This window comes from Mirounga angustirostris, unplaced genomic scaffold (assembly GCF_029215605.1).
Source record: "Mirounga angustirostris isolate CCGP_5_RB_7025 unplaced genomic scaffold, mMirAng1.0.hap1 SCAF_4, whole genome shotgun sequence".
NCBI classification, from domain to species: Eukaryota; Metazoa; Chordata; class Mammalia; order Carnivora; family Phocidae; genus Mirounga; species Mirounga angustirostris.
In genome coordinates, this window is record NW_026991712.1 from 68,531,212 (window position 1) to 68,555,918 (window position 24,707).

At 35.5% G+C, this 24,707-nt stretch overlaps 1 protein-coding gene and 1 pseudogene across 2 annotated transcripts in view; one reads left to right on the forward strand and one right to left on the reverse strand.

The window, feature by feature from the left end:
- NKAIN3 (sodium/potassium transporting ATPase interacting 3) overlaps positions 1-24,707 on the reverse strand; it is a 631,576-nt gene that overhangs the window by 414,141 nt on the left and 192,728 nt on the right. The window lies entirely within an intron of this gene.
- LOC123858501 (charged multivesicular body protein 4b-like) lies at positions 15,215-16,710 on the forward strand (annotated as a pseudogene).

A 24,707-nucleotide genomic window follows, 5' to 3' on the forward strand; every position in this document is an offset into this window, starting at 1 on the left:
CCACCCTACCTGTGACCAATCTAGCAGGAGCAGTAGATTAGTAATTCCAGAGGAACAAAAAGCAGGAGCTCAGAGTACAGGTCTGGATCCAAGCCATTTGATTCCTATTCAACTCCATGATTCATCTGCTTTGTGACTTTAAGCAAGTAACTAACTTCCCTAAGCCTCTGATTTCCCATTTGTAAAATAAATCGTTTTTAAGGATGAGATAATCCAGGCATTGCTTTTATAGTACTTGCTGATAACATGATTTCTATTATGATCATTATTATTGATGATTAGAATCTATCCCTGAGAAATAAGGGTTGATAAAAGAAATAAGAGGGCATGATACAGGCTCCAGCCATTGGTACTGGTTTAGGATTGGATTCCAGGCTCAGGGATGTGAAGTCTCAGGTGGAATTACTAGCATATTTTAGAAAACAGCCTAGATTTATGATCCAGGTCAACACAGAGGTTGGAGAAGGGATAAAGTTCTAGGCCTTCAGGGCTTGAGGAAAAGTAACAGAACACTGGGTTGGATGAGAATAAGTTTGATTATTGGGAGGAAGGCAGAAATCCAACAGATCCTCCATTAGATGTTGGGATTAGGGCTGCCTTACATAGAACTAGTTGACCCAATCTTGAGAAGCTGGTAAAGACAGAGGAAACAAGTCAGGAGTTGACAATTCATTCTGGTGGTGGAAATTACTATAGGAAGGCTTCTCCAGAGGCATAGATAGGACATTAAGAGGAACTAGGAACTTTTAAGGACATAAGAAAAGGGGAGTAGTGGCCATATATTTATTATAAATTTCTGGAAACTGAAGAAGAACAAAATAGAAATCAGTGTGGATAAATAGTGGATTTAGATTATTTTTTACTTTTGGCAAATGGTTTTCCACATAGTGAAAAACTGTGCAAACACAGTGAAGAAACTTAAAAAGAAACACTGAAAACTCTCACCCTGTCCAGGAATTGCCAATATATGGCACAGCTGCACCATTTCTGAATTCTGTGTCCATGGCCAACCTCAAGGAGTAATCTGCATTCTTGCCCAGTGAGCCCATATATGGCCTCAAGACACTTCTTAATACAGTGCAGCAGCTTCTTCGAACCGATTACATTTGGCACAAAGAGAGAATCTACTTGCCTTCCCTGATCTAGGTTAATCCCTTAGTATTTACATGAGAAAACAGAGGTCTAATGAGGCCAAACCACCTTTCTCTTAAAATCTCTGAGCCAGCTCCGGTACCCCTCCTGGTTAATGCGTTCCCCTACTCTTTTCATGATCCTCATTTCTATTTAATTAACACTGTTACACAAAATACGTTTAGACAAAATATCAAATACTAAATATATTCATTTTTCAAATGATCTTTCTTGAAGTCACATGACTATTGTTCATAGACGTAAGACTCGGGGCATACACTAAGTACTTGTGGCAAATCCACTGGCCATGTTAAAAAAAAATGGGGAAAATGTTGAGTAAGCTCAAAAATAAGAAACGTTTTTCAGTGGATGAGACGTAATATTTGAGCATCACAGTGACTCTCCTTGATGTAAAGAAAGTCACAGAGAGACAAAGAAGATGACCACAACCTACTTTAGCAATTTTCAAGAGAGATCTGGACCATCCAGATCAGCTTCCCTCAGTCTTGTAAATTCTCAACAGTAAAAATAATACTTAATGAAATGGCTCATGCTTTACTGCTTTATGTGCTTCCATATTAACTTCAGGTAAATTTATGATAGAGACAACTGTACTTTTGTGTCAGGTACTTATAAGCACTTTTTATATACACTGATCAAAAAGAAGCACTGATTTACAAGGTGTTTCAAGATTATTAAACTGGTTACAGGAGTTTAGAGTGTGTGTATCTTTGTTCTCATAAGGTTGCTGATCATGCCTGTGATTTCTTTGTTATAAAATCCTCAGTTAGGAATATTTTCTTCTCTTTTCTAGGGACATATATGATCTCTTTGTTTTGATACAGTTTCTAAGAAATCCTGAAAGCAATGTGAATAAAGCACTGCCTAGAATTTCTGTCTTATGGGGCCTAGGGAGGTGAGGAAGCAAGAGCCAGCTTTCCAGAGAGAAGTGGCAAGAGCAAGTGCAAAGGCCCTGAGGCAGGAATGTGTTAGGCACCTTTTAGGAATCAAAATGTATCTCCTGTGGCTACTGCACAGTAGAGCTGGAGAGCAAGGAGATAACAGAAGGGAGAGGTCAGAGCTAGGTCACATAGGGTCTTAAAGGCTATGGTTAAAAGTTGGATTTGTATTTAAGCCCCACAGGGAGTCATTGAGGGAGTAAAGCAAACAAATGCAGGATTTTATTAACCTTTTAAAATGATGGTGTCTTTTTTTTTTTGAGTTAGTGTTATTTAAGCAAGCAACTTAACTAGATTCGGGACAGGGACTGTTTCTGTTTCTCTGACACCTCCACACTGTCTAGTTCATAACAAGCTCAGAATAAATGTTTACTAAATAAATAAGATCAGATGGCTTATTGAATTGAGACATGAATACAGGAATAAACTGTCAATGTGGATAGAGTCAAAACACATACTGGAACAATTCTGGCCACATCTAAGTCTAAGTGAACAGGAAAAAGAACTTTTTATTTTATTTTATTTTATTTTATTTTATTTTATTTTAGGAAAAAGACTTTAAGATAGTATGCATTTATGATTTATTGTTGGAGATGTAATTAGTTCCTGATTTTATTCCTTCTTCAAAAGTTTGTTTATTCTGTAGTTGTTGTTGTGTTAGCATTCTTGTTTTATTTAAGTATTTTCTTGCTGATTAGCATGCATTTATGTAGCCAGGGTAATTAGGTTGAATTACATCAATTTGGAGAGGTTAAATTCTAGTAATTACACATTTGCAACTTACAATTAGAGTATAAATCTGATGATGGTATATTACTTGCAATGCATATGATAATGGCAATTTAAGAAAGATGTTGTAAACTTAGAATTCTGGATACTATTGACTTAAGCAATCCATTTAGTCTATAAAAATGTTTGAGTTGAATATTCTAAAAAAAGAAAGCTGTGAATTGATACTTCCCATTTTATAGTCGAAAACACTGTATTGTATCAGTCTTTAAAATGTTTTCCAAATAGGCAGAAAGCCATTTAGGAAACTGCATTAGAAAACAGAAATTCCTCCTACATGCTAAAACCTAGTATGTTGAAATATCCATTCCATTTCATGTATGAATTATAGTACCAGGTGTTTTTGCAAACAAATTGTAAGTTGCACTATTAAATAGCTTAATGATAGATCATTCACAGTATATCTCTATTTTAAGGTATAAATAACTGTATTTTATATTTAGGCATGTGAAATATCATTGATATCAAGAAAGATTCCACCTCTGACACTTTCCAGTGTCAGCAAGGAATAACTGGAAAGTTTAGTTGATAATAACAATTTTGCTTTCCAAAAATAGTTGTACGTGAAGATCCTCCTGACTCATCATTGGGGTATTTTTCTTATGTCAGAATATTTAGAATAATATTGTTAGGATATATCTGTGAACATCTTCAAATGGAATATTCTAACTAGAATTTAAGACACACTCTTCGGCATGACACTTCTAACAAGCATTAAAATGTTGCTGAAAAAAACAAGATAAAATAAAGGCCTACATATTAATTGATTTTTAAAAAAATGTTCTTTTATAAATCAAATAATATTAATTGTGCTCTTTTTAACTTGCTTCTATGTGAATCCAAACACACACACATACATGTATATTTATACCTAAAGGGATGATACATTAATAATTATTCGATAAAATATGCTATTATCAAGAGTAATTCTACTGACTTCATGATCTAAAAGAAATTCATCGATGCACCAGTTTTCTGAGTTTTAATTTGAGAATACTTTCTAAACTCTGCACCTTTCACTTACTTATTTTTTAATAAACTTAATTTTGGAATAACTGAAGGTGTACAGGAGGGTTGTAAAGACAGTATAGAGAGTTCCTGTAAATCCCTCACTCAGTTTCCCATTGTTAACATCTTGCTTTTTGTCCTGGAATATGGAGATATATATCTACAAATACACACAGGCACAGGAAAGATTATATATAAAATGAAAGCAGTTAGTGATAAAGATTCAGCTTTCAGGGCAAGGAAAATGAGCAAATTGCCAAGAGTTAATATAGTTTTCCATAGTTTTTAAATACCAAAAAATTCAGTCCAAGGGCTGCGTTTTAATACCAAATCTGTATTCAACAGACCCTTAGTGCATTTTAGGATATGTCTGCTAACTTCTATGACAGAAGATACACAATATTCTAATGTAGAACATACTAGGGATTTTTGTATTTCTGCTAAGTAGCTATGCATTGCAAGATGAATTACATTGTTTTTAAACATTTACCAAGGTAACATCAATGCTAGTTGCTAATAAGCCTTGTACTGTGCCTAAAATAGATTAAAAATTTGCTGGATTCTATTAAACTCAGTTTTAATAGACCACACTTAGTTTCATTGCACATTTTGTTGTTTCCTCCTACATAGAAACATTTATTAGCTCTGAGTAGAAATAACAAACCGAATAGAAATGCCAGCCCTCTGTTTAAGAAGCTCAAAATGTAAAAGGAGACAGAAAGGAAGAGCAAACAAGATTTCATAAAAGACCAAATATGAGAAATGCTATACCAGTCGAGCCTACAAAATTCAGTGGGAACTTTGAGAACACATGTAGCTGGAAGAAGCAGCCTTTAGACTGTGGCGATGACTAGAATGTTTTGAGTACCCTGTAATATGAGAAAGGTCATTCTGTGAAAAGAAAATGTTATGAACCAAGGTTTGCAAAGCGGGCATATGGAATACATATGCCCTGGGAAGAAGCTAGTTGTCAAATGGATGGTCAATATTTTAGAGGACCTTCCATCTGACAAATGCATATTGTTCAACAAAGGCAAAGACCTGGAAAACCATCTGTCTCAGCTGCTTTTCCAAATCAAGATGACCAGCAGGACGTGCTCTCTTCCTGTCTTTCATAGTGACAGCTGATTCAGGATCTGGAGCTAAATTATCAATAGCCATTATTCACACCATCAAAGGGTTGGGTCAATAACTTCCAAGCCCAACCACACATCACTCTCCAGTCTCCTTTCTGTGGGCAGGTGTTTTGACATGTTTGTATTTTTAAAATGCCTCACTCCTTTTTTATAAACAATAATCCATTTAACATGTACACTTACACACACACCCTCTCTAAAATTTGTCTTACTCCGTAGGTTTGGCAGGTAAGTCTTTGTAGAGATAGCATTAGGAGTAAATAATCCAGTCAAATGGCTGAATTTAAGACATGGCTCTTTCAGAAGCAGCGGCCTCAACTAAGCAGCTGAATAACACAGAGAGATTAATCTTGACAGAGTCAGGCTTGCAGATACTAGACAGGAAGATGATATGCTTTGGGTTGTCTATTGTAGTGCTGTTATTTTTGTTTCATGTAAAACTAGAGCATTTGAAGACCAGATAAAACTAGACTAATACACTAACCATTCCCCTCTGGGACCTACCTGTAGACACAATCCAAACAAAAGAGACAGAAAATCTGTAGGTGATCAATAGTGAGCCTATTACAGTGTAGTGGCTTAGCTAATTTGGCTACATGCCTATTTTATCCACTTGAAAAAGACTTGAATAAATCCTCCCTGAAAAAAAAAGTTAATTGAGTATAAGCAGGTGCTAATGGCCATGGTAAGAAAAAGTAATTTATGATATATGACAGACTCAAATGGTTTCTGATTATATCCACATATGCCTAATTTAATATAGTAAGAACTATTGGTGTAAATTTGAATCAACGGTAAACTGTGCTTAAATCATGACTTACTCAATATTTTTTATCAGTCATTATCAACCTAGAAAAAAGAACTCACAGCTAGAAAAATGGGAAAATAGATTTTCAAATGAAGTTAGGAAGTGTCTTGATAAGAAGAAAAATAAGAGTTACAAACCACAAGTGGAAATCATTGTGTGCTCAATCACATTAATGCCATACAATCATATATCTCAATAAAGCTGAAGTCAAACAAAAAAAGAATCACACAAACCACCCTATCCCCCCAAAAAGTCCACACGGTCATAGATGGAGAGGATTTAGAAGTCAGCATGTCTATCCCACACCAGATTGAAAGAATCTGTTCTATCACCCATCAATGCAAGTGGATTATCTCATCTTGGAAAATACTAGTGGCAAAGAACTTGATACTTTGCAAGATAGCTCTCTCTGTTCATGTGTGAACATTCTATTTTAATTTTAAGTCCTCCTGAACCAAAACATTTATTAGTAGCACCAGAACTCCATGTTATCCCCTGAGTAATACAAAATTTAAAAAATATCTGTTCCATTTAAGAACCTTCCAAATACTTGAAGATGACTTTCTTATCTCTAATATAGTCCTGTCTCCATAAACAATCCCAATCTTCAGCAAAGCAGGAAAGAATATCCAATGGAAAAAAGACAGTCTCTTCAACAAATGGTGTTGGGAAAATTGGACAGCCACATGTAGAAAAATGAAACTGGACCATTTTCTTACACCATACACAAAAATAAACTCAAAATTGATGAAAGACCCAAATGTGAGACAGGAATCCATCAAAATCCTAGAGAACACAGGCAGCAACCTCTTCGACCTTGGCCACAGCAACTTCTTGCTAGACAAGTCTCCAAAGGCAAGGGAAACAAAAGCAAAAATGAATTATTGGGATTTCTTCAAGATAAAAAGCTTTTGCACAGCAAAGGAAAAGGTTGACAAAACCAAAAGAAAACCGACAGAATGGGAGAAAATATTTGCAAATGTCTTATCAGATAAAGGGCTAGTACCCAAGATTTATAAAGAACTTACCAAACTCAACAGCCAAAAAACAAAAAATCCATCAAGAAATGAGCAGAAGACATGAAAAGACATTTCTCCAAAGAAGACATACAAATGGTCAACAAACATATGAAAAAATGTTCAACATCACTTGACATCAGGGAAATACAAATCAAAACCTCAATGAGATACCACCTCACACTGGTCAGAATGGCTAAAATTAACAAGTCAGGAAACAAATGTTGGAGAGGATGCAGAGAAAGGGGAACCCTCTTACACTGCTGGTGGGAATGCAAGCTGGTACAGCTACTCTGGAACCTCAAAAAGGTAAAAATAGAACTACCCTACGACCCAGCAATTGTACTACTAGGTATTTACCCAAAGGATACAAACATAGTGATCTGAAGGGGCACCTGCACCCCAATGTTTATAGCAGCAATGTTCACAATAGCCAAACTATGGAAAGAGCCTAGATGTCCATCGACAGATAAATGGATAAAGAAGATATATGTGTGTGTGTGTGTGTGTGTATAATGGAATATTACTCAGCCATCAAAAAAAGAAATCTTACCATTTGCAATGACATGGATGGAACTAGGGGGTATTATGCTAAGCAAAATAAGTTAATCAGAGAAAGACAAATTATCATATGATTTCACTCATATGCGAAATTTAAGAAATAAGGCAGAGGATCATAGGGGAAGGAAGGGAAAAATAAAATAAGAGGAAATCAGAGAGGGACAAACCATAAGAGACTTAACTATGGGAAACAAACTGAGGGTTGCTGGGGGGAAGTAGGTGGGGGATGGTATAGCTGGGTGATGGGTATTAAGGAGGGCACGTAATGTGGTGAGCACTGGGTGTTATATGCAACTGATGAATCACTGAACCCTACCTCTGAAACTAATAACACACTATGTGTTAATTAAATGAATTTAAATAAAGAAAAGAAAACAAACAAAAAAACAAGCCCAATTCAAACACTTCCCATGTGCATGGTTTCCTCAACTTTCATGATTTTGGTTGCCATCTTTATTCATTTAATATATATTAATTGAGTACATACCACATGCCAGGTATTAAGGATATGCTGATGGATAGAACAACATAGTACCTGCACTTGTGGAGCTTAAAGTGCCTAAGAAAGGCAAATGTTTTAAACCAGTTAATTAAAAATGTGATGTGTGTTACAAAGCAGAAAGTCATGGATACTATTCAATCCTTTAAAAGTAGTGCCTTGCGGGGCGCCTGGGTGGCTCAATCAGTTAAGCATCTGCCTTCGATTCAGGTCATGATTCTGGAGTCCTGGGATCCAGCCCTGCAGTGGGCTCCCTGCCCAGTGGGAAGTCTGCTTCTCCCTCTCCCTCTTTCTCTGCCCCTCCCCCCTCCCGTGCTCTCTCTCTATCTCTCTCTCTCAAATAAATAAACAAAATCTTTAAAAAAGGGAGTGCCTTGATCTTTATGTAAAACTCCAAGAATTGTTTTAGTGAAGTCAATGTACATTAGGATGATTTATTACCTTGATCCAACTTATGATTCTTTTAATTTGGTCAAGATTGAAATAACTCAGAAATCACATAGCAGAATGGAAAACAGTCAGACTAAAGCTGAGGTAAATCAAAATTTATGCATACAGTTCACAGTAACTGCTGCCTTCTATAATTATACAATGCTTCTCCAGGTAAAAGTATAAACTATCCTGAGGAAAACTTCCAGGGGAAGCCACCTAGTTCAATTTGTTGAGTGCCCTGTTCAGATGACCAATGTGCGTATCAGGAACAGGGTCCTCATACAGGTAGAAAGAAGTTTGATCCCTTCCATTTCTTAAGATTCTCCATATGTTAAAAACAATGAAGAACAGCGAAAAGGAAATCCTCAAGTTAAACTATTTTCTGCTAAGAAGCTAGCAATTTTAAATCAGTATAAAGATTACTGAATGTGTAATCATATTCCCTGTGGACATCGCCCATAATTTCCTCCAACTTCATCCTTCCGGGACATAGATGCCCCCCTTTGTGTGTTTGTACTGTATATTCCTGAGTGTGGTGAATGAGTTGCGTTATTGTAATGAGTGGATCATGTTGTGGTCTTCAGAGCTCTTAACTGCTAATCAAGGTATCCTAGAAAATAAATAAGTAAGCAAAAAGTAGTTTGCTGATTAATAGGTAGTGTTCTACTAAACTAAGTGTGTAATCTTCAGGCCGCTTTTGTTCTTCTGGTCTCAGATATTTTGCCTAGCAATTAAGATGTCAATTCTGAAGCTTTGTAGGTTGCGTCTAGCTTTAATGTCCAATGAATCTGAATACTGCTTAATTAAGCTTAGATTAATTTCCTATCACCATCTCCACAATGTATAGAAAAGAAACCCTTTGATAATTAGGAGACTAACCAAAAGATTAAAAAATAACAAATTTTTATTTTATTTTTATTTTTTTATTTTTTAAAGATTTTATTTATTTATTTGAGAGAGAGAATGAGAAAGAGAGGGCACATGAGAGAGGGGAAGGTCAGAAGGAGAAGCAGACTCCCTGCTGAGCAGGAAGCCCGATGTGGGACTCGATCCTGAGACTCCAGGATCATGACCTGAGCCGAAGGCAGTTGCTTAACCAACTGAGCCACCCAGGCGCCCAAAAATAACAAATTTTTAAAAGTCTCAGAAATTTGACTACAAATGATGTTATCTATTTACACTATTTGGAACAATCAGTTCTTATGATTCTATAAAATGTATTTATGGCAGATTTTAGCATAGATCTTCCAATCAAATATCTACGAAAGAGCATGAATCTAGAAAAAGATTACTCACATGGTGTTTACTACCCCTTTGCATATTCTGGATGAGTTGTCCAGCTAGTTAACTGCTATTTGGAATGTTCTGAGAGTAATAATCAATGCAGAAAAATGGCAGATGACAAGGATGTTGGGATTTTATCATGCTTCACTTTGACATTTGTTTGAACCCAATTTTTGTTTTGCGAACTCAATAACTTCTACTTAACTTCCTGCCTACCCTTGTGTTTTTTTTTTTAACTGTAAAGAATCAAATACTTCAAATACTTTTTTTCTTTCAAATTATATCACAAGTTAGGAAAAAAAAAGAGCATTCTTTACATTCAAAGGTTTTGCTAATCATGGCAATTATTTTGGGATCTGAAGCTTAAAATGAAGCCCTTTGAAGAGAGAACTTTAATTGTTTTTACCTTTCTTTGTAAATTATCAGATACAAGTGGTGACCTAGGGTCAAAGGTCAGTTGAAATATCTAATACCTACCACTTTGGAGAAAAAGGGAATAGCTAATGTTATTCTGGGTCTTGAAATGTACATGAGAGTGTAAGTGTGTGTGTGTGTGTGTGTGTGTAAATAATGTGCTTAGGATGAGATTGGTGAGGAAAAAACACAGAACTCAATGTCTTTTTCATATACTATTTAGGAAATATTTCCTTCAGAGAGTAGCAATGTACGTGTTACTTAGAAAATACATGGCAAATTTCAGTTTGCTTGTCTTCTAAAAAATCTCATAAGAAAACATGTACTTCTGAGAATTGGAGCCTAATTCCTACATAAATTGTCTATCTATCTACCTAATCTATAAATCTATAATCATATATTATGCATGATTTAGATAACTATCTAAATAGTTACAGACTGATTTGGGGAATCCTCTGAGGCTCATCATATTGCTCTCTGTGATATTCATGTTGGAATGGCCACTGGATTTTTTCAGCATCTGGGACTGTTTTTAAAGGAGAAGTGAGGATGAGCACATCCAATGGTGAGCACTTGATTTTTAGTTAATTGTATTTTATGATACATATATGCTGCTTTAAAAGTACTGTAACCAGGGCGCCTGGGTGGCTCAGTTGGTTAAGCGACTGCCTTCGGCTCAGGTCATGATCCTGGAGTCCCTGGATCGAGTCCCGCATCGGGCTCCCTGGTCGACGGGGAGTCTGCTTCTCCCTCTGATCCTCCCCCTCTCATGCTTTCTGTCTCCCATTCTCTCTCAGATAAATAAATAAAATCTTAAAAAAAAAATAAAAAATAAAAGTACTGTAACCAGAGCCATGGATGACAGCTGCCTCTTCTTCAAACAAATGTAATCCAAACTAATTTAAAGAACTTAAATTAATTAATTAATCATCTCCTCCTTACTCTTATACACGGTTGTAGTGACATGCTTTCAAAGTATATCACACCAAAATAATATAACATTCTTCCAAATTACTTTAATTATTTAAGAATTGGATCAAAATTTCTTCTGCAGGGATTCAAGGTTCTAGTTTCTGATCCTGAGCTATGTTGTAGATATATGAAAAGAGAACAAGGCAGAGATTAGTAGCCAAGACTCTGGAGCCACACTGCCTGGGTTCCATCTCCTGGCTCTGCAGTTCACTTGCTGTGTGACCTAGACAGACTAACTCAACCTTTCTGAGCCTCAGTTCTTCACTGGTAAAGTGAGGATAATAACAGCATCCCCTCGTTGGGTTGTTTTAAAGGTGGCATTAGTCATTATTTAAAGTGTGTACTGAGGGTTTCAGAGGGGAGGGGGTTGGAGGAATGAGGTAACAGGATGATGGGTATTAAGGAGGGCACGTGTTGTGATGAGCATTGGGTGTTATATGCAACCAATGAATCATTGAACACTACATCAAAAACTAATGATGTACTGTATGTTGGCTATTTGAACATAAAAAAAAAGTGCATAATGCAATGCCTGTGCATAACAAGCCCCTAACACACACACATATAGGTGTGTGTGTGTGTGTGTTATAATTATTATCATTGTATTGATTAAGTGGCATTTGCTTTGGGGGAGCAGACCTAAGGCAACTAGTGGCCTGTTGTAGAATATTTAAGATGTCTGAGAAGTAACTGGGGCAGGATCCCAGCACTTGTCCCTGTAAATTCTTCTGGGTCTGAGAAAGCCATACTTTCTGTCCTTGTCCTACTTTCTTACCTTACCTATCCTCTGACAGCAAGTATCATCCTTGGTTCACATTACTGAATACTTCTAAAACAATGTAGATGTTAACACCATATTAAAAATAAGTAGCCATTTATTTGCTTTAAATGTTGGCGATTAGGATTCAGGTTAATTCAAACATCATTCCCTTCAAACATCATTCAGATGATTTTAACACATCTAGATGGTTTTTTTTTTCTTGTGTTCTTACCAGTTCTTAAATAAGATTCTAGCTAATAGTGAAGGCACGCTAGAACTTTCTTTCTTTCTTTCTTTTTTTAAAAAGATTTTATTTATTTATTTGACAGAGAGAGACACAGCGAGAGAGGGAACACAAGCAGGGGGAGTGGGAGAGGGAGAAGCAGGCTCCCTGCAGAGCAGGGAGCCTGATGTGGGACTCGATCCCAGGACCCTGGGATCATGACCTGAGCCAAAGGCAGTCGCTTAACCGACTGAGCCACCCAGGCACCCACGCTAGAACTTTCATTAGCTCACTCAACCATTAGAGCAGCAAAAAGATCGCTGTTCAAACTAAAAATTGTAACGCTATCGCTAATAACGCTAAAACTTGGTTATCTGATTGATGAAGACAGTGACTTTGCAGATTGGAATTCTTAAAGTACAAATTGACACATCAGAGTAAGGTTTTAGCCTCAGGTTTTGATTTGTAAGGTTACAACACTCTGCATGAATTAACAAAAGATGGCAAGGTGACGGCAAGAAATGATTGAAATAAAGATTGAGAATAGCAAATCAGTCACCAAATGCACATTATAATTACCACCCCCCTCCAAAGTACAGGGAACAATAAATAGGCATTAAAACTCACTAGTAACCTCAGTACAAAGAATTATTGAAATTAAAAATATATTATTTTGCTTTTCCCTGAGGCTCTGGTTTGAGATATTGTGGATACACATTTATCTTCTCGCTAAGACTCACTTGGGTCAAAGCCATTTATATCCACTGACAGATCACAAACCCAGTAAGGAAGGACCACATGTGGTGGCTTTCCTTGTGGTCTATGTCATGTACTGTTTTAATGTGGCTTATTAAATTTCAATAAAGACAAGTTTTTTTCTGACAATTCAATAAGGCATAAACTCATCAAGAAGTAAAGGGAGTAAATGGGGGATGCTTGGGAACTGTTCTCTTTCTAAACTATAAACATACCTCTCAGTATTTCCACACTTAAAACTCACTCATTCTGAAGACAGAATTCTACCTCTCTCAATCATGTACACATGACCCAAAGGCTGGAAAAGAAAGGGGGAAAAAAAACAGAACTTAATGGCATTTCAAAGTTTATTGTTAGCTTTATGATAGAAGTCAATGAAATCAGAGAAAACAGCAACTGTAGCTATATTTGACATAAATGGACAAATCTTACCTAAAAGCCCCAGCATATGGCCATATATGTGAAATAGATCACTTTGACAGTCCTGAGTGCTTCATGGGTTCTAAATATTTTATGCCTTCCCCATTTGTTAATGCTTCCAGTCAAATACAGATATAGAGAGAAATACAGTGGGTTGACATTCTAGAAGTCAGACACATTTAATAGACTATAGATAGAGTAAGCCTGGCTTCTAAACTTAGGCTTGTTTCATTCACTTAGCATCTCAAAAAAGTATTTGTAAACACAATACTGTTCAATCCTGGAAAAGTATGCAGACTAGTGGGTCCCGGAACTTACTAAGTCCTCCTTCCAAAGGCCAGTTGCTTTTCACTTAAATGAAGATGTCTAACCCCAGATAAGAAAAGCATTCGAGATTTCTGGTGTGCTTTAAATATTCAGAGTTCCTTCCAAAGATCACACTGTAGACATTTTCTCATGGTAAACATTTGAGTTAGCAAATAGAAACCCTATAAAAGAAAAAAGATCACATAGTTTGAAAATTCTAAGAACATTTGCTTCTTCAACAGACATTGATAAGACATTGTATACTCCAACTAGGAACTGTATTCTCCTTGGCAACAGAACCAAAGAGAGAAAGCAAGCTGGAAAGATGCTCTAAATGGAGTTTGAAGATTTTCCATGCATTTTAAAAATCCATACTGTATCATATCCCTTATAACATTAAAAATCAATCTAGACTCTAGTTCAATGGCTCTTCTTCACAAAAAACTCTGAGATTCTTATAACAATCGCTTCCTACATCTTCTGTCATTGACTTGCAGAGTCGCCTCTTCTAGCTCTGCTGTCCTTTTTCTCCGGTTTTTCTGTTTTAAAAAATACCCTTAAAAATATCCATGATATTAAAAGAATAAAGTGAACTATACCATGATATGTATTGTACAATTTTAGTTGTATAAAAGGATAGACACGGGCAAATAGAGGACTTTCAATTGTGAGTGGCTTTTTCTTTAATTTTTCTGCATTTTCTTTTTTTTTAAGATTTCTTAAAACATCTTTAAGTAATCTCTACACCCAATGTGGGGCTCAAACTCACAACCCCAAGGTCAAGAGCCACATGCTCTACCTACTGAGCCAGCCAGGCACCCCTCTGCCTTCTTTTTTCATTTTCTAAAATTTCTAAAATGTATTGGTATTGTTTTTATAATTCTAAAAGTAAACATTAGTATAGGTTTTTAATCCATCATCCACATATCTGAAATCTGAAAATGAAGTTTTTCATGATTTTAGCACTCCTTCATTTGGCAGCACAACCTAACCTGACCTAGCAAGAAAACTATTTGCAGCCTTTATCTAACTTGCAAGAATTCTGGTATATTACTCTGCGGAAATACTAATGTGTTTGATTATGGAGTTCTGTCTCAGGGTTTTACAAAATTTATAGTCTATGTGTCACACTTCTAAAACCTGAAAAGTTCTGAATTCTGAAACACATCTCACCCTAAGCATTTCAGATGAGGAACTGTGGACTTTTAATAAGGTAAAAAAAATTAATAAGATCTTTCACAAAGCCTAAATACTATATATTGAGATGGTCATGATCCAATGCCATTGAGAGCTCAGATATGACCTACTAGACATTTTGTTCCATGATGAAATAGGTTATGGTAAGGAAGATACCAACAATCATTCATTTTTTAGAGTGCTGCTGTAAGTTGTATTTACAATAAGATCCACTAGCTCCTTACCTTTGAAAGTCCTCATAATTTTGAAAATGCTATAATTGGACATTTTCTTATCTGATGCTTCCTTATATGAGATTCACCTAGGGAGGCTGGACAAACAGTACTGTTCCTAAGAGCTAATGTTCAGAGAGGTAAAGTCATCAATCCTGCTAATAATCAGCAAAACTCAAGTTAGACAAGCTCTTTTGATTCCTGTGATCATGTGTTTTGTTTTGTTTCTTTCCCAGCATACCACGCTGCCTTAAAATCTTGGACAGAAACTTTTTTTTTTTTAAAGTTTGGGCTTCTTAAAGAACTTTTCCCATCCTTCCAAGTAGACACTATGAGGTAGAGCAAACACTATGAGTGCCAAGGTCAAACCAACAACGATCAAGTTCTGCCTCCCCCACTTAAGAGACCCTGACCTTGAATAAGTTATTGAACCTCTCTGAACCAGCTTCTCATCTGCAAAATAGAAATCATTATAGGTAAACTTTACAAAATTCTAGTATATAAGCTGTTGGTGAATACATGATCCCCACTAGCTTTGATTTTCCAAAATAGTATCTGGTAACTCAGGCAAAGAAAGTTAAATGATATTTTATTTTAGATGACAATCTGGCTTTGTTTGTTTGTTTTTATACATCAAATTTTAGGGCTGGTTCATCTTTGATAATTTTATATTTATTAAATTGACTTCAAAGACCATCACCAGTTTTGAGAAAAATAATCTCATTTCAGTATATGCACGAACGGCTGGATCATTGCACAACTCAGTCACTTATTTACAAGTTGAGTTTTAAAAACTGTTCTATTCTCTTCAACTGTCTTTCTCAATAGTCAAATTGTCATCTATCTGTGTTACATAAATGGCTAATTTTGTAGCCTTAAGTTTGATTTAGAAATTAAGAAATTGATTGAGAAATTTTAGAAATTGAGAAAATGTGCATATTACATTATATATAACACATATTTTATATATATAAATAAGTAAGCAATATGAAAAAAAAATATATATATATATGGAGAAAGAGACAGAGAGGGGCAGAGACAGAGAGACAGAGACATACAGAGTGAATTCACTACATAATTTCCAAAAATGCTTTGAGTGTATGAACAAGTGAGGAAAGCATTTACATACATATTTTTCCTTTATCAATAAAGCCTCATGAATCCATAGGACAACTTATTTAAAAAGGGATAATTTGGGCTAAGTAAGCAGGAACTCCTGGAGATAAAGACTCAGGAGGAGCGGATCGCTGCCAAGAAACACAGCTCCAAAAACAAGCGGGCAGCCCTTTGGGTGCTAGAGCGCAAGAAGAGGTATGAAAAGCAGCTGGTGGAGATCAAGGGCACACTACAACCATCGAATTTCAGCAAGAGGCCCTGGAGAGCATCAGGAGTGACACGGAGGTGCTCAAGAACATGGACTATTCCGCCAAGGCCACTAAGGCTGCCTATGACAACACAGACATTGATAAAGTTGAAGAGTTAATGCAGGGCATTGCTGACCAGCAGGAACCTGCGGAGGAGATTTCAACAGCTATTTCAAAACCTGGAGGATTTGGAGAAGAGTTGGATGAAGATGACCTCCTGGCAGACTTCGCACTACGACGGAAGGAACTAGACAAGAATGTGCTGCAAATTAGTGGACCTGAAACAGTCCCTCTGCCAAATGTTCCCTCTATAACCTTAACATCAAAGCCCACCTGCCTGCACCACGTCCTGCCTGCCCCGCATATACACAGCCGGCACTGGACCAGTTCAATGGATCCAGCCCTGTTCTACAATTCCTTCATGTCATCCTCGTCCTCTTCCTCCTTCTTGGTGGTCTCTTGAATCTCCCTCCAAAGCAGCAGGGCCACATCACTGCTCCCTCTCTGCAGAGAATGGTCTTCACCCAGCCAGACTGGGATGGGAAGGGGGGAGGAGAAGGGAAAAGGGTGGGTGGGATGGGAGGTGCTTGCTGTTTATAATGTGGAATTTCTGTAAAATAAACTGTATTTGCAAATCCAACATTGAGCTTCTGGACTACGCTAACTCCACTGCTGAACCTCAAAGGAAAAGGTCTACCGTTTGAAGTTGAAATGATCTGAAAATGTAGATGTCCTGAAAATGTTCTTTTCAGTCAGTTGACTTGTCCCACATCTCTTTGTAAGACTTGTATGGGACTGGCAGAAAAGTCAGTTTTTGAAAGCCGTATGCTCTTCCTTGTCCTTAGCTGTAATAAAGCATCTGATTTTGCTTTCCTTGAGAGCTGTATTTCTGTCCATCATCTGTGTACTGGCCCCTGTGTTTACCACTCTGCACACCCCTCGCTCATACTCCCCTGGTCTTTTGGAGTTTGTGACACTGATTTGGAAAGGATGATGTTCTCTTGAGAGCAAGTGAGACTGCAGAGTTCAATTCCAGCTATACAGTTTTCTAACATAGCTCTAAGGTCCTTGTTGCTATTTGTGATAACAGATAACTCATTGGAAACATGTGCATTCATTTATATTCAGATGAAATTATGGTTTGCACTGTCTATTAAATATCATAGTTAATTTTCATAAGAAAGGAATAATTTGGAGATCAGGTCAAACAATAACTTGAAGTATTTATAAAATAAAAACTTCTAAGAAAGTTAATAATATTGTGTATGTCCCAATATAAAATAACCATGATATGCAAATATTTACTTGAGTAATACTTGGAAAGTTGCCTAAACTGGCTTCCTAAAAATAATGTTATTTAGAGATCATCTTGAAATATGAGAGACTTAGCAGAACTTAACTATAGGGTGTCCTTTGTTTTTGTGGAAAAAATTTTATTAAAAAAACTCACCCTAGATGTAAATGTGGCATGTCACAGAGAAAAGATAGTTATATTATCTTATATATAATAACTATCATATATAATAAGCAATTTATTAATTATAAGTTTATCCACTTATTAATAGATTCAAAAAAGCAATTCACAATTTTCTATCTTTATCCAATAATGGTTTCTATATGAAATAAAATTTATAAAACTTCATGTCTTAGATTCTGAAATTCAAAATTTTGAGAAATCTAGGTTTTTCCCTTATGTTAACTTACCAAGATTATTTCCTTTCATTAGTAAAAGTAACACCTAATACTTTCCATCCCTCCACCAAACAGTATTAACCCACAGTAATTCTACCAAAGAATTAAAGATGGCTGGATTTAATTATCTTATTTCCATTTGACTTGGAAGACTCATCATATAGATATAATCAGGATTCCCTCCCTATACTCTGGATATTTAAAGGGGGGAAACCAAATTGGCTACCAAGATCAATGGATCACTGGAATGTCTGAATTTCTGCTTCTGATGAATGAAGGAAGAAATCATGAGAGCCAGACATTATTCATTACTTTTAGAAATAATTATTAGACTTTTATTATGTGCATCAGTTGGCTGTGTCCATGTCAGAGAATGAAAAAAACCAAAAGCACAAGATTATTTTATATTGTGTCCAATTACTCTTTTCTCATGGAGAGTATTTGGGCTGACTATTGACAAAAGTGCTAGCAATGGAAAACAACAGATACCTAGACATATCTGTTTGATGTCAACTCTATTAATAATCACCACTTCCTCAAAAAACAAGGAATTTATAAGTGGTTAACTCAAAGGAAATAGATGAATTAGATTTTATTTCACTAAATAGAATCTTAACGGTTTAACATTACTAACCATACTTCCTAATAGACCTCACTTTCCAATGAGATTAAGTAAAATAATTCCATTTCACATTTATCAGCCACAGGTAATAGAAACTAAAGATTCTATTCAACTACCTCTCAAAAGATGAGAGGACTACATGGCCTGGTTTGCTTGAGACAGTCCTGATTAATGCCTATTTTCTCCGGGTAATATTAATCATACTATTTTCTGTTGTCATCCTGGTTTGAATGATAAATTATATAGTCATCTTAACTATAACTGATACTCACAAAATACTTCAAAAATCTCACCAGGAATGGCACCCTAGTAACACAAAGCATTATTTTCATGTCTTGTCAATTTACACTAATGCCAAAAGATATATTTTTTAGATATCCAAATCATATGCATAAAAAGAAAACCTTTCACACTAATGTTTATAGTAGCATTACTAACAATAGCCAAAAGGTAGAAACAACCCAAATCAACAGATGAATGGATAAACAAAATGCATATATATATATATATATATACACACACACACACAATAGAATATTATTTGGCCTTAAAAAGGAAGAAAATTCTGACACATGCGACAACATGGATGGACCTTAAAGACATTAGGCTAAGTGAATAAACCAGATTACCTAGAATAATCAAATTCACAAGTATCGATAGTAGAATAGAGGTTATTAGGAGCTAGGGAGAGGGGGTAATAGAGAGTTACTGTTTACAGGGTACAGAGCTTCTGAATTATAATTCTGAATCATAATTTCATCTGAATATAAATGAGTGCACATGTTTCCAATGAGTTATCTGTTATCACAAATAGCAACAAGGACCTTAGAGCTATGTTAAAAAACTGTATAGACGAAAAACTTCTGTAAGTTGATAGTGGTTGAACAGTAACGTGAATGTATTTAATGCCACTGAAGTGTACATTTAAAAATGCCTAAAATGGTAAATTTTATATTAGGTACATTTTACCACAATTAAAAAAAAAAGGTATGTATTAAATGTAGGTGAAGGGGATTAAAAGGTACAAACTTCCAGTTATAAAATAAATAAGTACACCATGGGGAATGCAGTCAGTAATATAGTAATAATTTTGTATGGTGACAGATGGTAACTAGATTTATCAGGGGGATCATTTTGTAATGTCTAAAAATATCGAATCACTATCATGTACACCTGAAACCAACAGAATATTGTATGTCAATTATACTTCAATTTAAAAAAAGAAAAACTAAAGAAAATAATACAAGTTTTATTAATTAATTTTGACATATGTTTTAATAATTTATTATTTTTATGGAAAACCAGTAAAAGCTAGCCATGTGTCCAGATCTTGATGTCACACAGGAGTTTTAAGAACACTAGCTGCATCTCAAGTGCCACAATCATATGCCTAAGGTCTCTTCTTTATGCTATTATTAAGAAAGACTCTACGACCATTTTACATAAACTTTTGTCAGCTGACTCAGCAACTATCAAAAGCATTTTGTTAGTTTCACTTAAATTTCTCTGACTTAAGGTCAAATCTTAAAATCAGCAACCATAACGAACGCATATGAGCATTTTAACTCAGACCAGAACAGAAAACCTTTTCAGGATACTTAGTTGTCACTGCCTGTAAGTTACCAATTGCTATTGTTAACACCTCATCACCTTCTTGCCACTCTGAATTGCTGTCACAACATTTCCTTTACTCACCTCTTTAAAGGTACGTTGTAATGTATGGTTTTCAGTTTCTTGCTTATCAAGCACAACTATCTATAGGCCTGAAATACTCTGGAGTCTATAATTTTCCTCTATTGTAGTCTCTTACCATTAGACTCAGAAGAAATAGCTAACTCGCCAGACCCCACACTTCAATATGAATGGTTGTTTCAGTTCCCATTTTGAGGGTAGATTTTTCCTGGGGTAAGGGGAAACCATATGGAAGACTGGAGAAAGGACTGCAGAGGCCAAAGACCGGGAAGGCCAGTATAAAATAGGACTGCCACTATCCTTAGCCTCTATTCTTATTCTGCCTCCTCTGTTTCATTCCTTGATTTCTTGGTACCTCCCCAACTTCTACGGCCTCTTCTCAGCTCTGTGTAATTGTATAATAGAACAAGTAAAGCAACAATAGGAGAATGCACTCAAGAACCAGATGCTCCAAGTCCAAATCTCAGCCCTAGCATTTACTATGTGGCCTTGGACAACTTCTTTAACCTCTCTAGGGCTCCATTTTGTTTGTTTATAAAAAAGGTGGATATAATAACATCATTTACTTCTGAGGGCATATGTAAAATGCTTAAAGTAATGCTTGGTATATTGCTAGAAATCAAATATTATTAACTCTATTTCCTTTATCACTTGATAATTCCATACCCAGTCTTCATGAAAAATAACAACTCAAGCTCCAAATATTCCAAATGACTCAATCATTAGGTATAAGCCCTGAGTAACCCTCTTTCTTATTCCCTTTATTATATATTTATGGTTATTGAGAGGAATATATCTACTTTATCCCTCTGAATATATTATAGTGGTTAATAATACAGTATAAGGGTGTTAGTAGAGTCAGAATGCGAGTGTTCATTTTCTTTTTTTAAGATTTTATTTATTTATCTGACAGAGAGAGACACAGCGAGAGAGGGAACACAAGCAGGGGGAGTGGGAGAAGGAGAAGCAAGCTTCCCGCGGAGCAGGGAGCCCGATGGGGGGTTCCATCCCAGGACCCTGGGATCATGACCTGAGCCGAAGGCAGACGGAGCCACCCAGGCGCCCCTGAATGTGAGTGTTCTAATCCTTGTTTCATTACTCATTTAGTTGCATGAATGTGAACAAGCTATTCAATCTTTTGATGCAGAGTTTCCTAATGGGTAGAATAGGAATACTTTTTTTTTTAAAAGATTTTATTTATTTATTTGAGAGAGAGAATGAGATAGAGAGAGCATGAGAGTGGGGAGGGTCAGGGGGAGAAGCAGACTCCCTGATGAGCAGGGAGCCCGATGTGGGACTCGATCCCAGGACTCCAGGATCATGACCTGAGCCGAAGGCAGTCGCTTAACCAACTGAGCCACCCAGGCGCCCGAATAGGAATACTTTTAATATTTATCTTGTAGCTTTGCTGTGTGTATTAAAAACATTATTCCAATACCTATCAAATAGTGCCTGATGTAAAAAAATATCTCTGTAAACTGTAAACATGAATAAGTAAGAAAACCTTCATAAGAGGAAACAGAAATAGTAGAGGAGAGACAAAATAATTTTTAATAAGCATAAAAAGTATCCTCAAAGATATAAGTGAGGATAATAAAAACAAGAGGTAAAAGTAAATAGTTTAAAGGAGGAACTAACTGGAGAGAACAGGTGTGAAAATATAATAGTCAAAATAAAGACCTAACTTGATAAGTTGGATGGCAAAAGAACACAGCTGAAAATGGTCAGGTGGTGGAATTACAGTAGAAAGCATCAGGAGGTCAAAGAGATGGAAAGAAAAGAAGGGCTATGGAGGAGAAAATACATATGTCTACACTATAAAAAATAGTTGGAAAATAAGAAAAAAATAATGGAGGGGAGACAATATATTTAAACATATTTAATATTTAAATATATTTGATTAATAATCAGCAATGTTCCAAAATTAAAGAAAGATATAAAACCTCAAAATGGCTCACAGAATGACAGATTAGATAAGAAAATAATCCAAACAAGTCATATTATAGTAAATTTAAAGAATACCACAGACGAAGAGAAAATTCTAAAAGCTTCCAGGGAGAATACTACCAACAAAAAGAAAATATAACTCAAATTGACATTGTACTACAAAATAGCAATAATGTAGACAAGAAATATACAAATTATATTTAAAGCACTGAAGAAGACTTAAGCCTACAATTCACAGGGTTAAAATTGGTCATTCTCAAGTATACTACATCTGAGAATTTCTTCCACAGCAAAATACTCTTTAAAGCATTCTTGAAGAAGGTAAACCAACAAGAAGAGAAATAAATTCAAAAAGGTACTAGAAAATATGGAAAATAAGGATGAATGAATAAATAAAGTTTACCATGGTCTAAATAAAAATTTGCTCCATCTACCAAGGAAAAAAATTATATCCATAAATATCCAGAAACAATTTATTTAAACTATATTATCCAATACAGGAGCCATTGGCCTCATTTGGATATTTAAATTAAATTAAATTAAAAATTCAGTCCCTCCCCCAGTCATAGTAGCCATACTTTGAGTGTTCAACAGACATGTGGCTAGTGGCTCCTGTATGGGGTAGCACAGTTACAGAATGTTTCCATCATCACAGAAAGTTCTGTTGTACAGTGCTGTTGTAGATGATATGCAACATGGGGATTAAGGGTGATAGTTGGGAAAAGAGGGTCAATAGAGGAAAGACAGTGTCTCGGGATACATATCTCTTCCAGAGGGAAGACGTACATAATGATATATGCAAGATCCTGGTATGGTAAAAGAACCATAAATACATTACATTAGGTCTAATTAACAAAAAGGTAAAAAGCAAACATAATTTCTACAACTAAGAAATTCTACCACTTCGAAGAAAGAAAAATTATTTTGTATGTAATAGAAAAATCTGATATAATAGAAATAAATTATAACATAACTAAAATTAACATAAATATAAATGGATAAAACTGTTTAATAGTGACTCTCTGGGGGCACCTGGGTGGCTCAGTCAGTTGGGCATCTGCCTTTTCCTCAGGTCATGATCCCAGGGTCCTGGGATCGAGCCTGCATTGGGCTCCCTGCTCCGTGGGGAGCCTGCTTCTCCTTCTCCCTCTCCCCCTCCCCCTGCTTGTTCTCCCTCTCTGTGTCAAATAAATAAATAAAGTCTTTTAAAAAAAATAGTGACTCTTTGATAGGATGCTTAAAAAATTGATTTAACAATATTACCTGTAAGAGTTACACATTAGTGACAAAAAGATGCAGAAAGAATTAAAAATAAAGGGAGGAGAGACAGAAAATGATAAAGTAAGAAAATAGTATGAACTAATTGACAATTGTAGTGGTAATTAAAATAACTAACAAAATGGATTTTAAGACAAAAAGTAAATCAAAAGCCACAATGAAAGACTATATTACCAGAAAAAATCATAAGTGAAAAGGTCCTAATATCATAAATATGTATGCATTTGTCTATACTGACACAAAACTGCATCAATTATCACATCTATAGGAAAAATAAATTAATGAACAACTGTGATTGAGATTCTGAGGACAACTCTTTCAGAAACTGATAAAGATAAAAGAATAAGAAAACGTCTAAAACTCTTGAATAAGATGACTCATAAGCTTAAATTAACAGATACATACATAATTTTATACCAAGCAGAATAAACATTTTAAGTATGTATGGAACACACACAAAAGTCAATGGTGAAATTACTCTCAAAGGAAACCTCAGTAAACTTCAAAGAATTGATATCATATGTATTATATTCACTAGTCATAGGAATTAGAAATAAATAAAAAAATAACTAAAAACTGTATATATCTGTAACTAAGACTTATGACTAAGTAAATAAGCTAAAATGGTAATAGCATGGGAAATTAGAAACAGTTTAAAGCTAAATGACAAAAAAACTACACATCGACAAATGTGGGACACATTTGCCCCTAACAAGGGGCACAGAAAAATTGCAGTTTTAAATGGATTTATCGGAAAACGAAAGGAAATGAAAACACATAAGATAAGAAACAAGAAGAGGTGGGCGCCTGGGTGGCTCAGTCGTTAAGAAAGAAGAAGAGGAAAAGACAATAAAGCCAAAGAAATAAAAAGAAAATAAAATTAAAGTCAGCAATCAGTGACATAACCAAGAAACACTAACAATTCAAAGAGATGAACAAACAAAACTGATTTTTTTGAAAATACTAAGTTAGACAAATTTCTGTTACTACTTTTTTTCAAATGTAGATGGGAGGTGAAAAGATCTAGGTAAACAAATTAAGAAAAGAAATACTTCCAGATATAAGAGCTTAAAATAATATGACCTTCATCCATATGCCAATAACTATAAAAATCTTTTTTAAAAGATACATTTCTAGGAAAATACCAAATGCCAAAACTGGTAACATTGGTGTCTAATGAATATGACAATGACTATTGAAAAATTGAAATATGAATAAAACATTTTCTT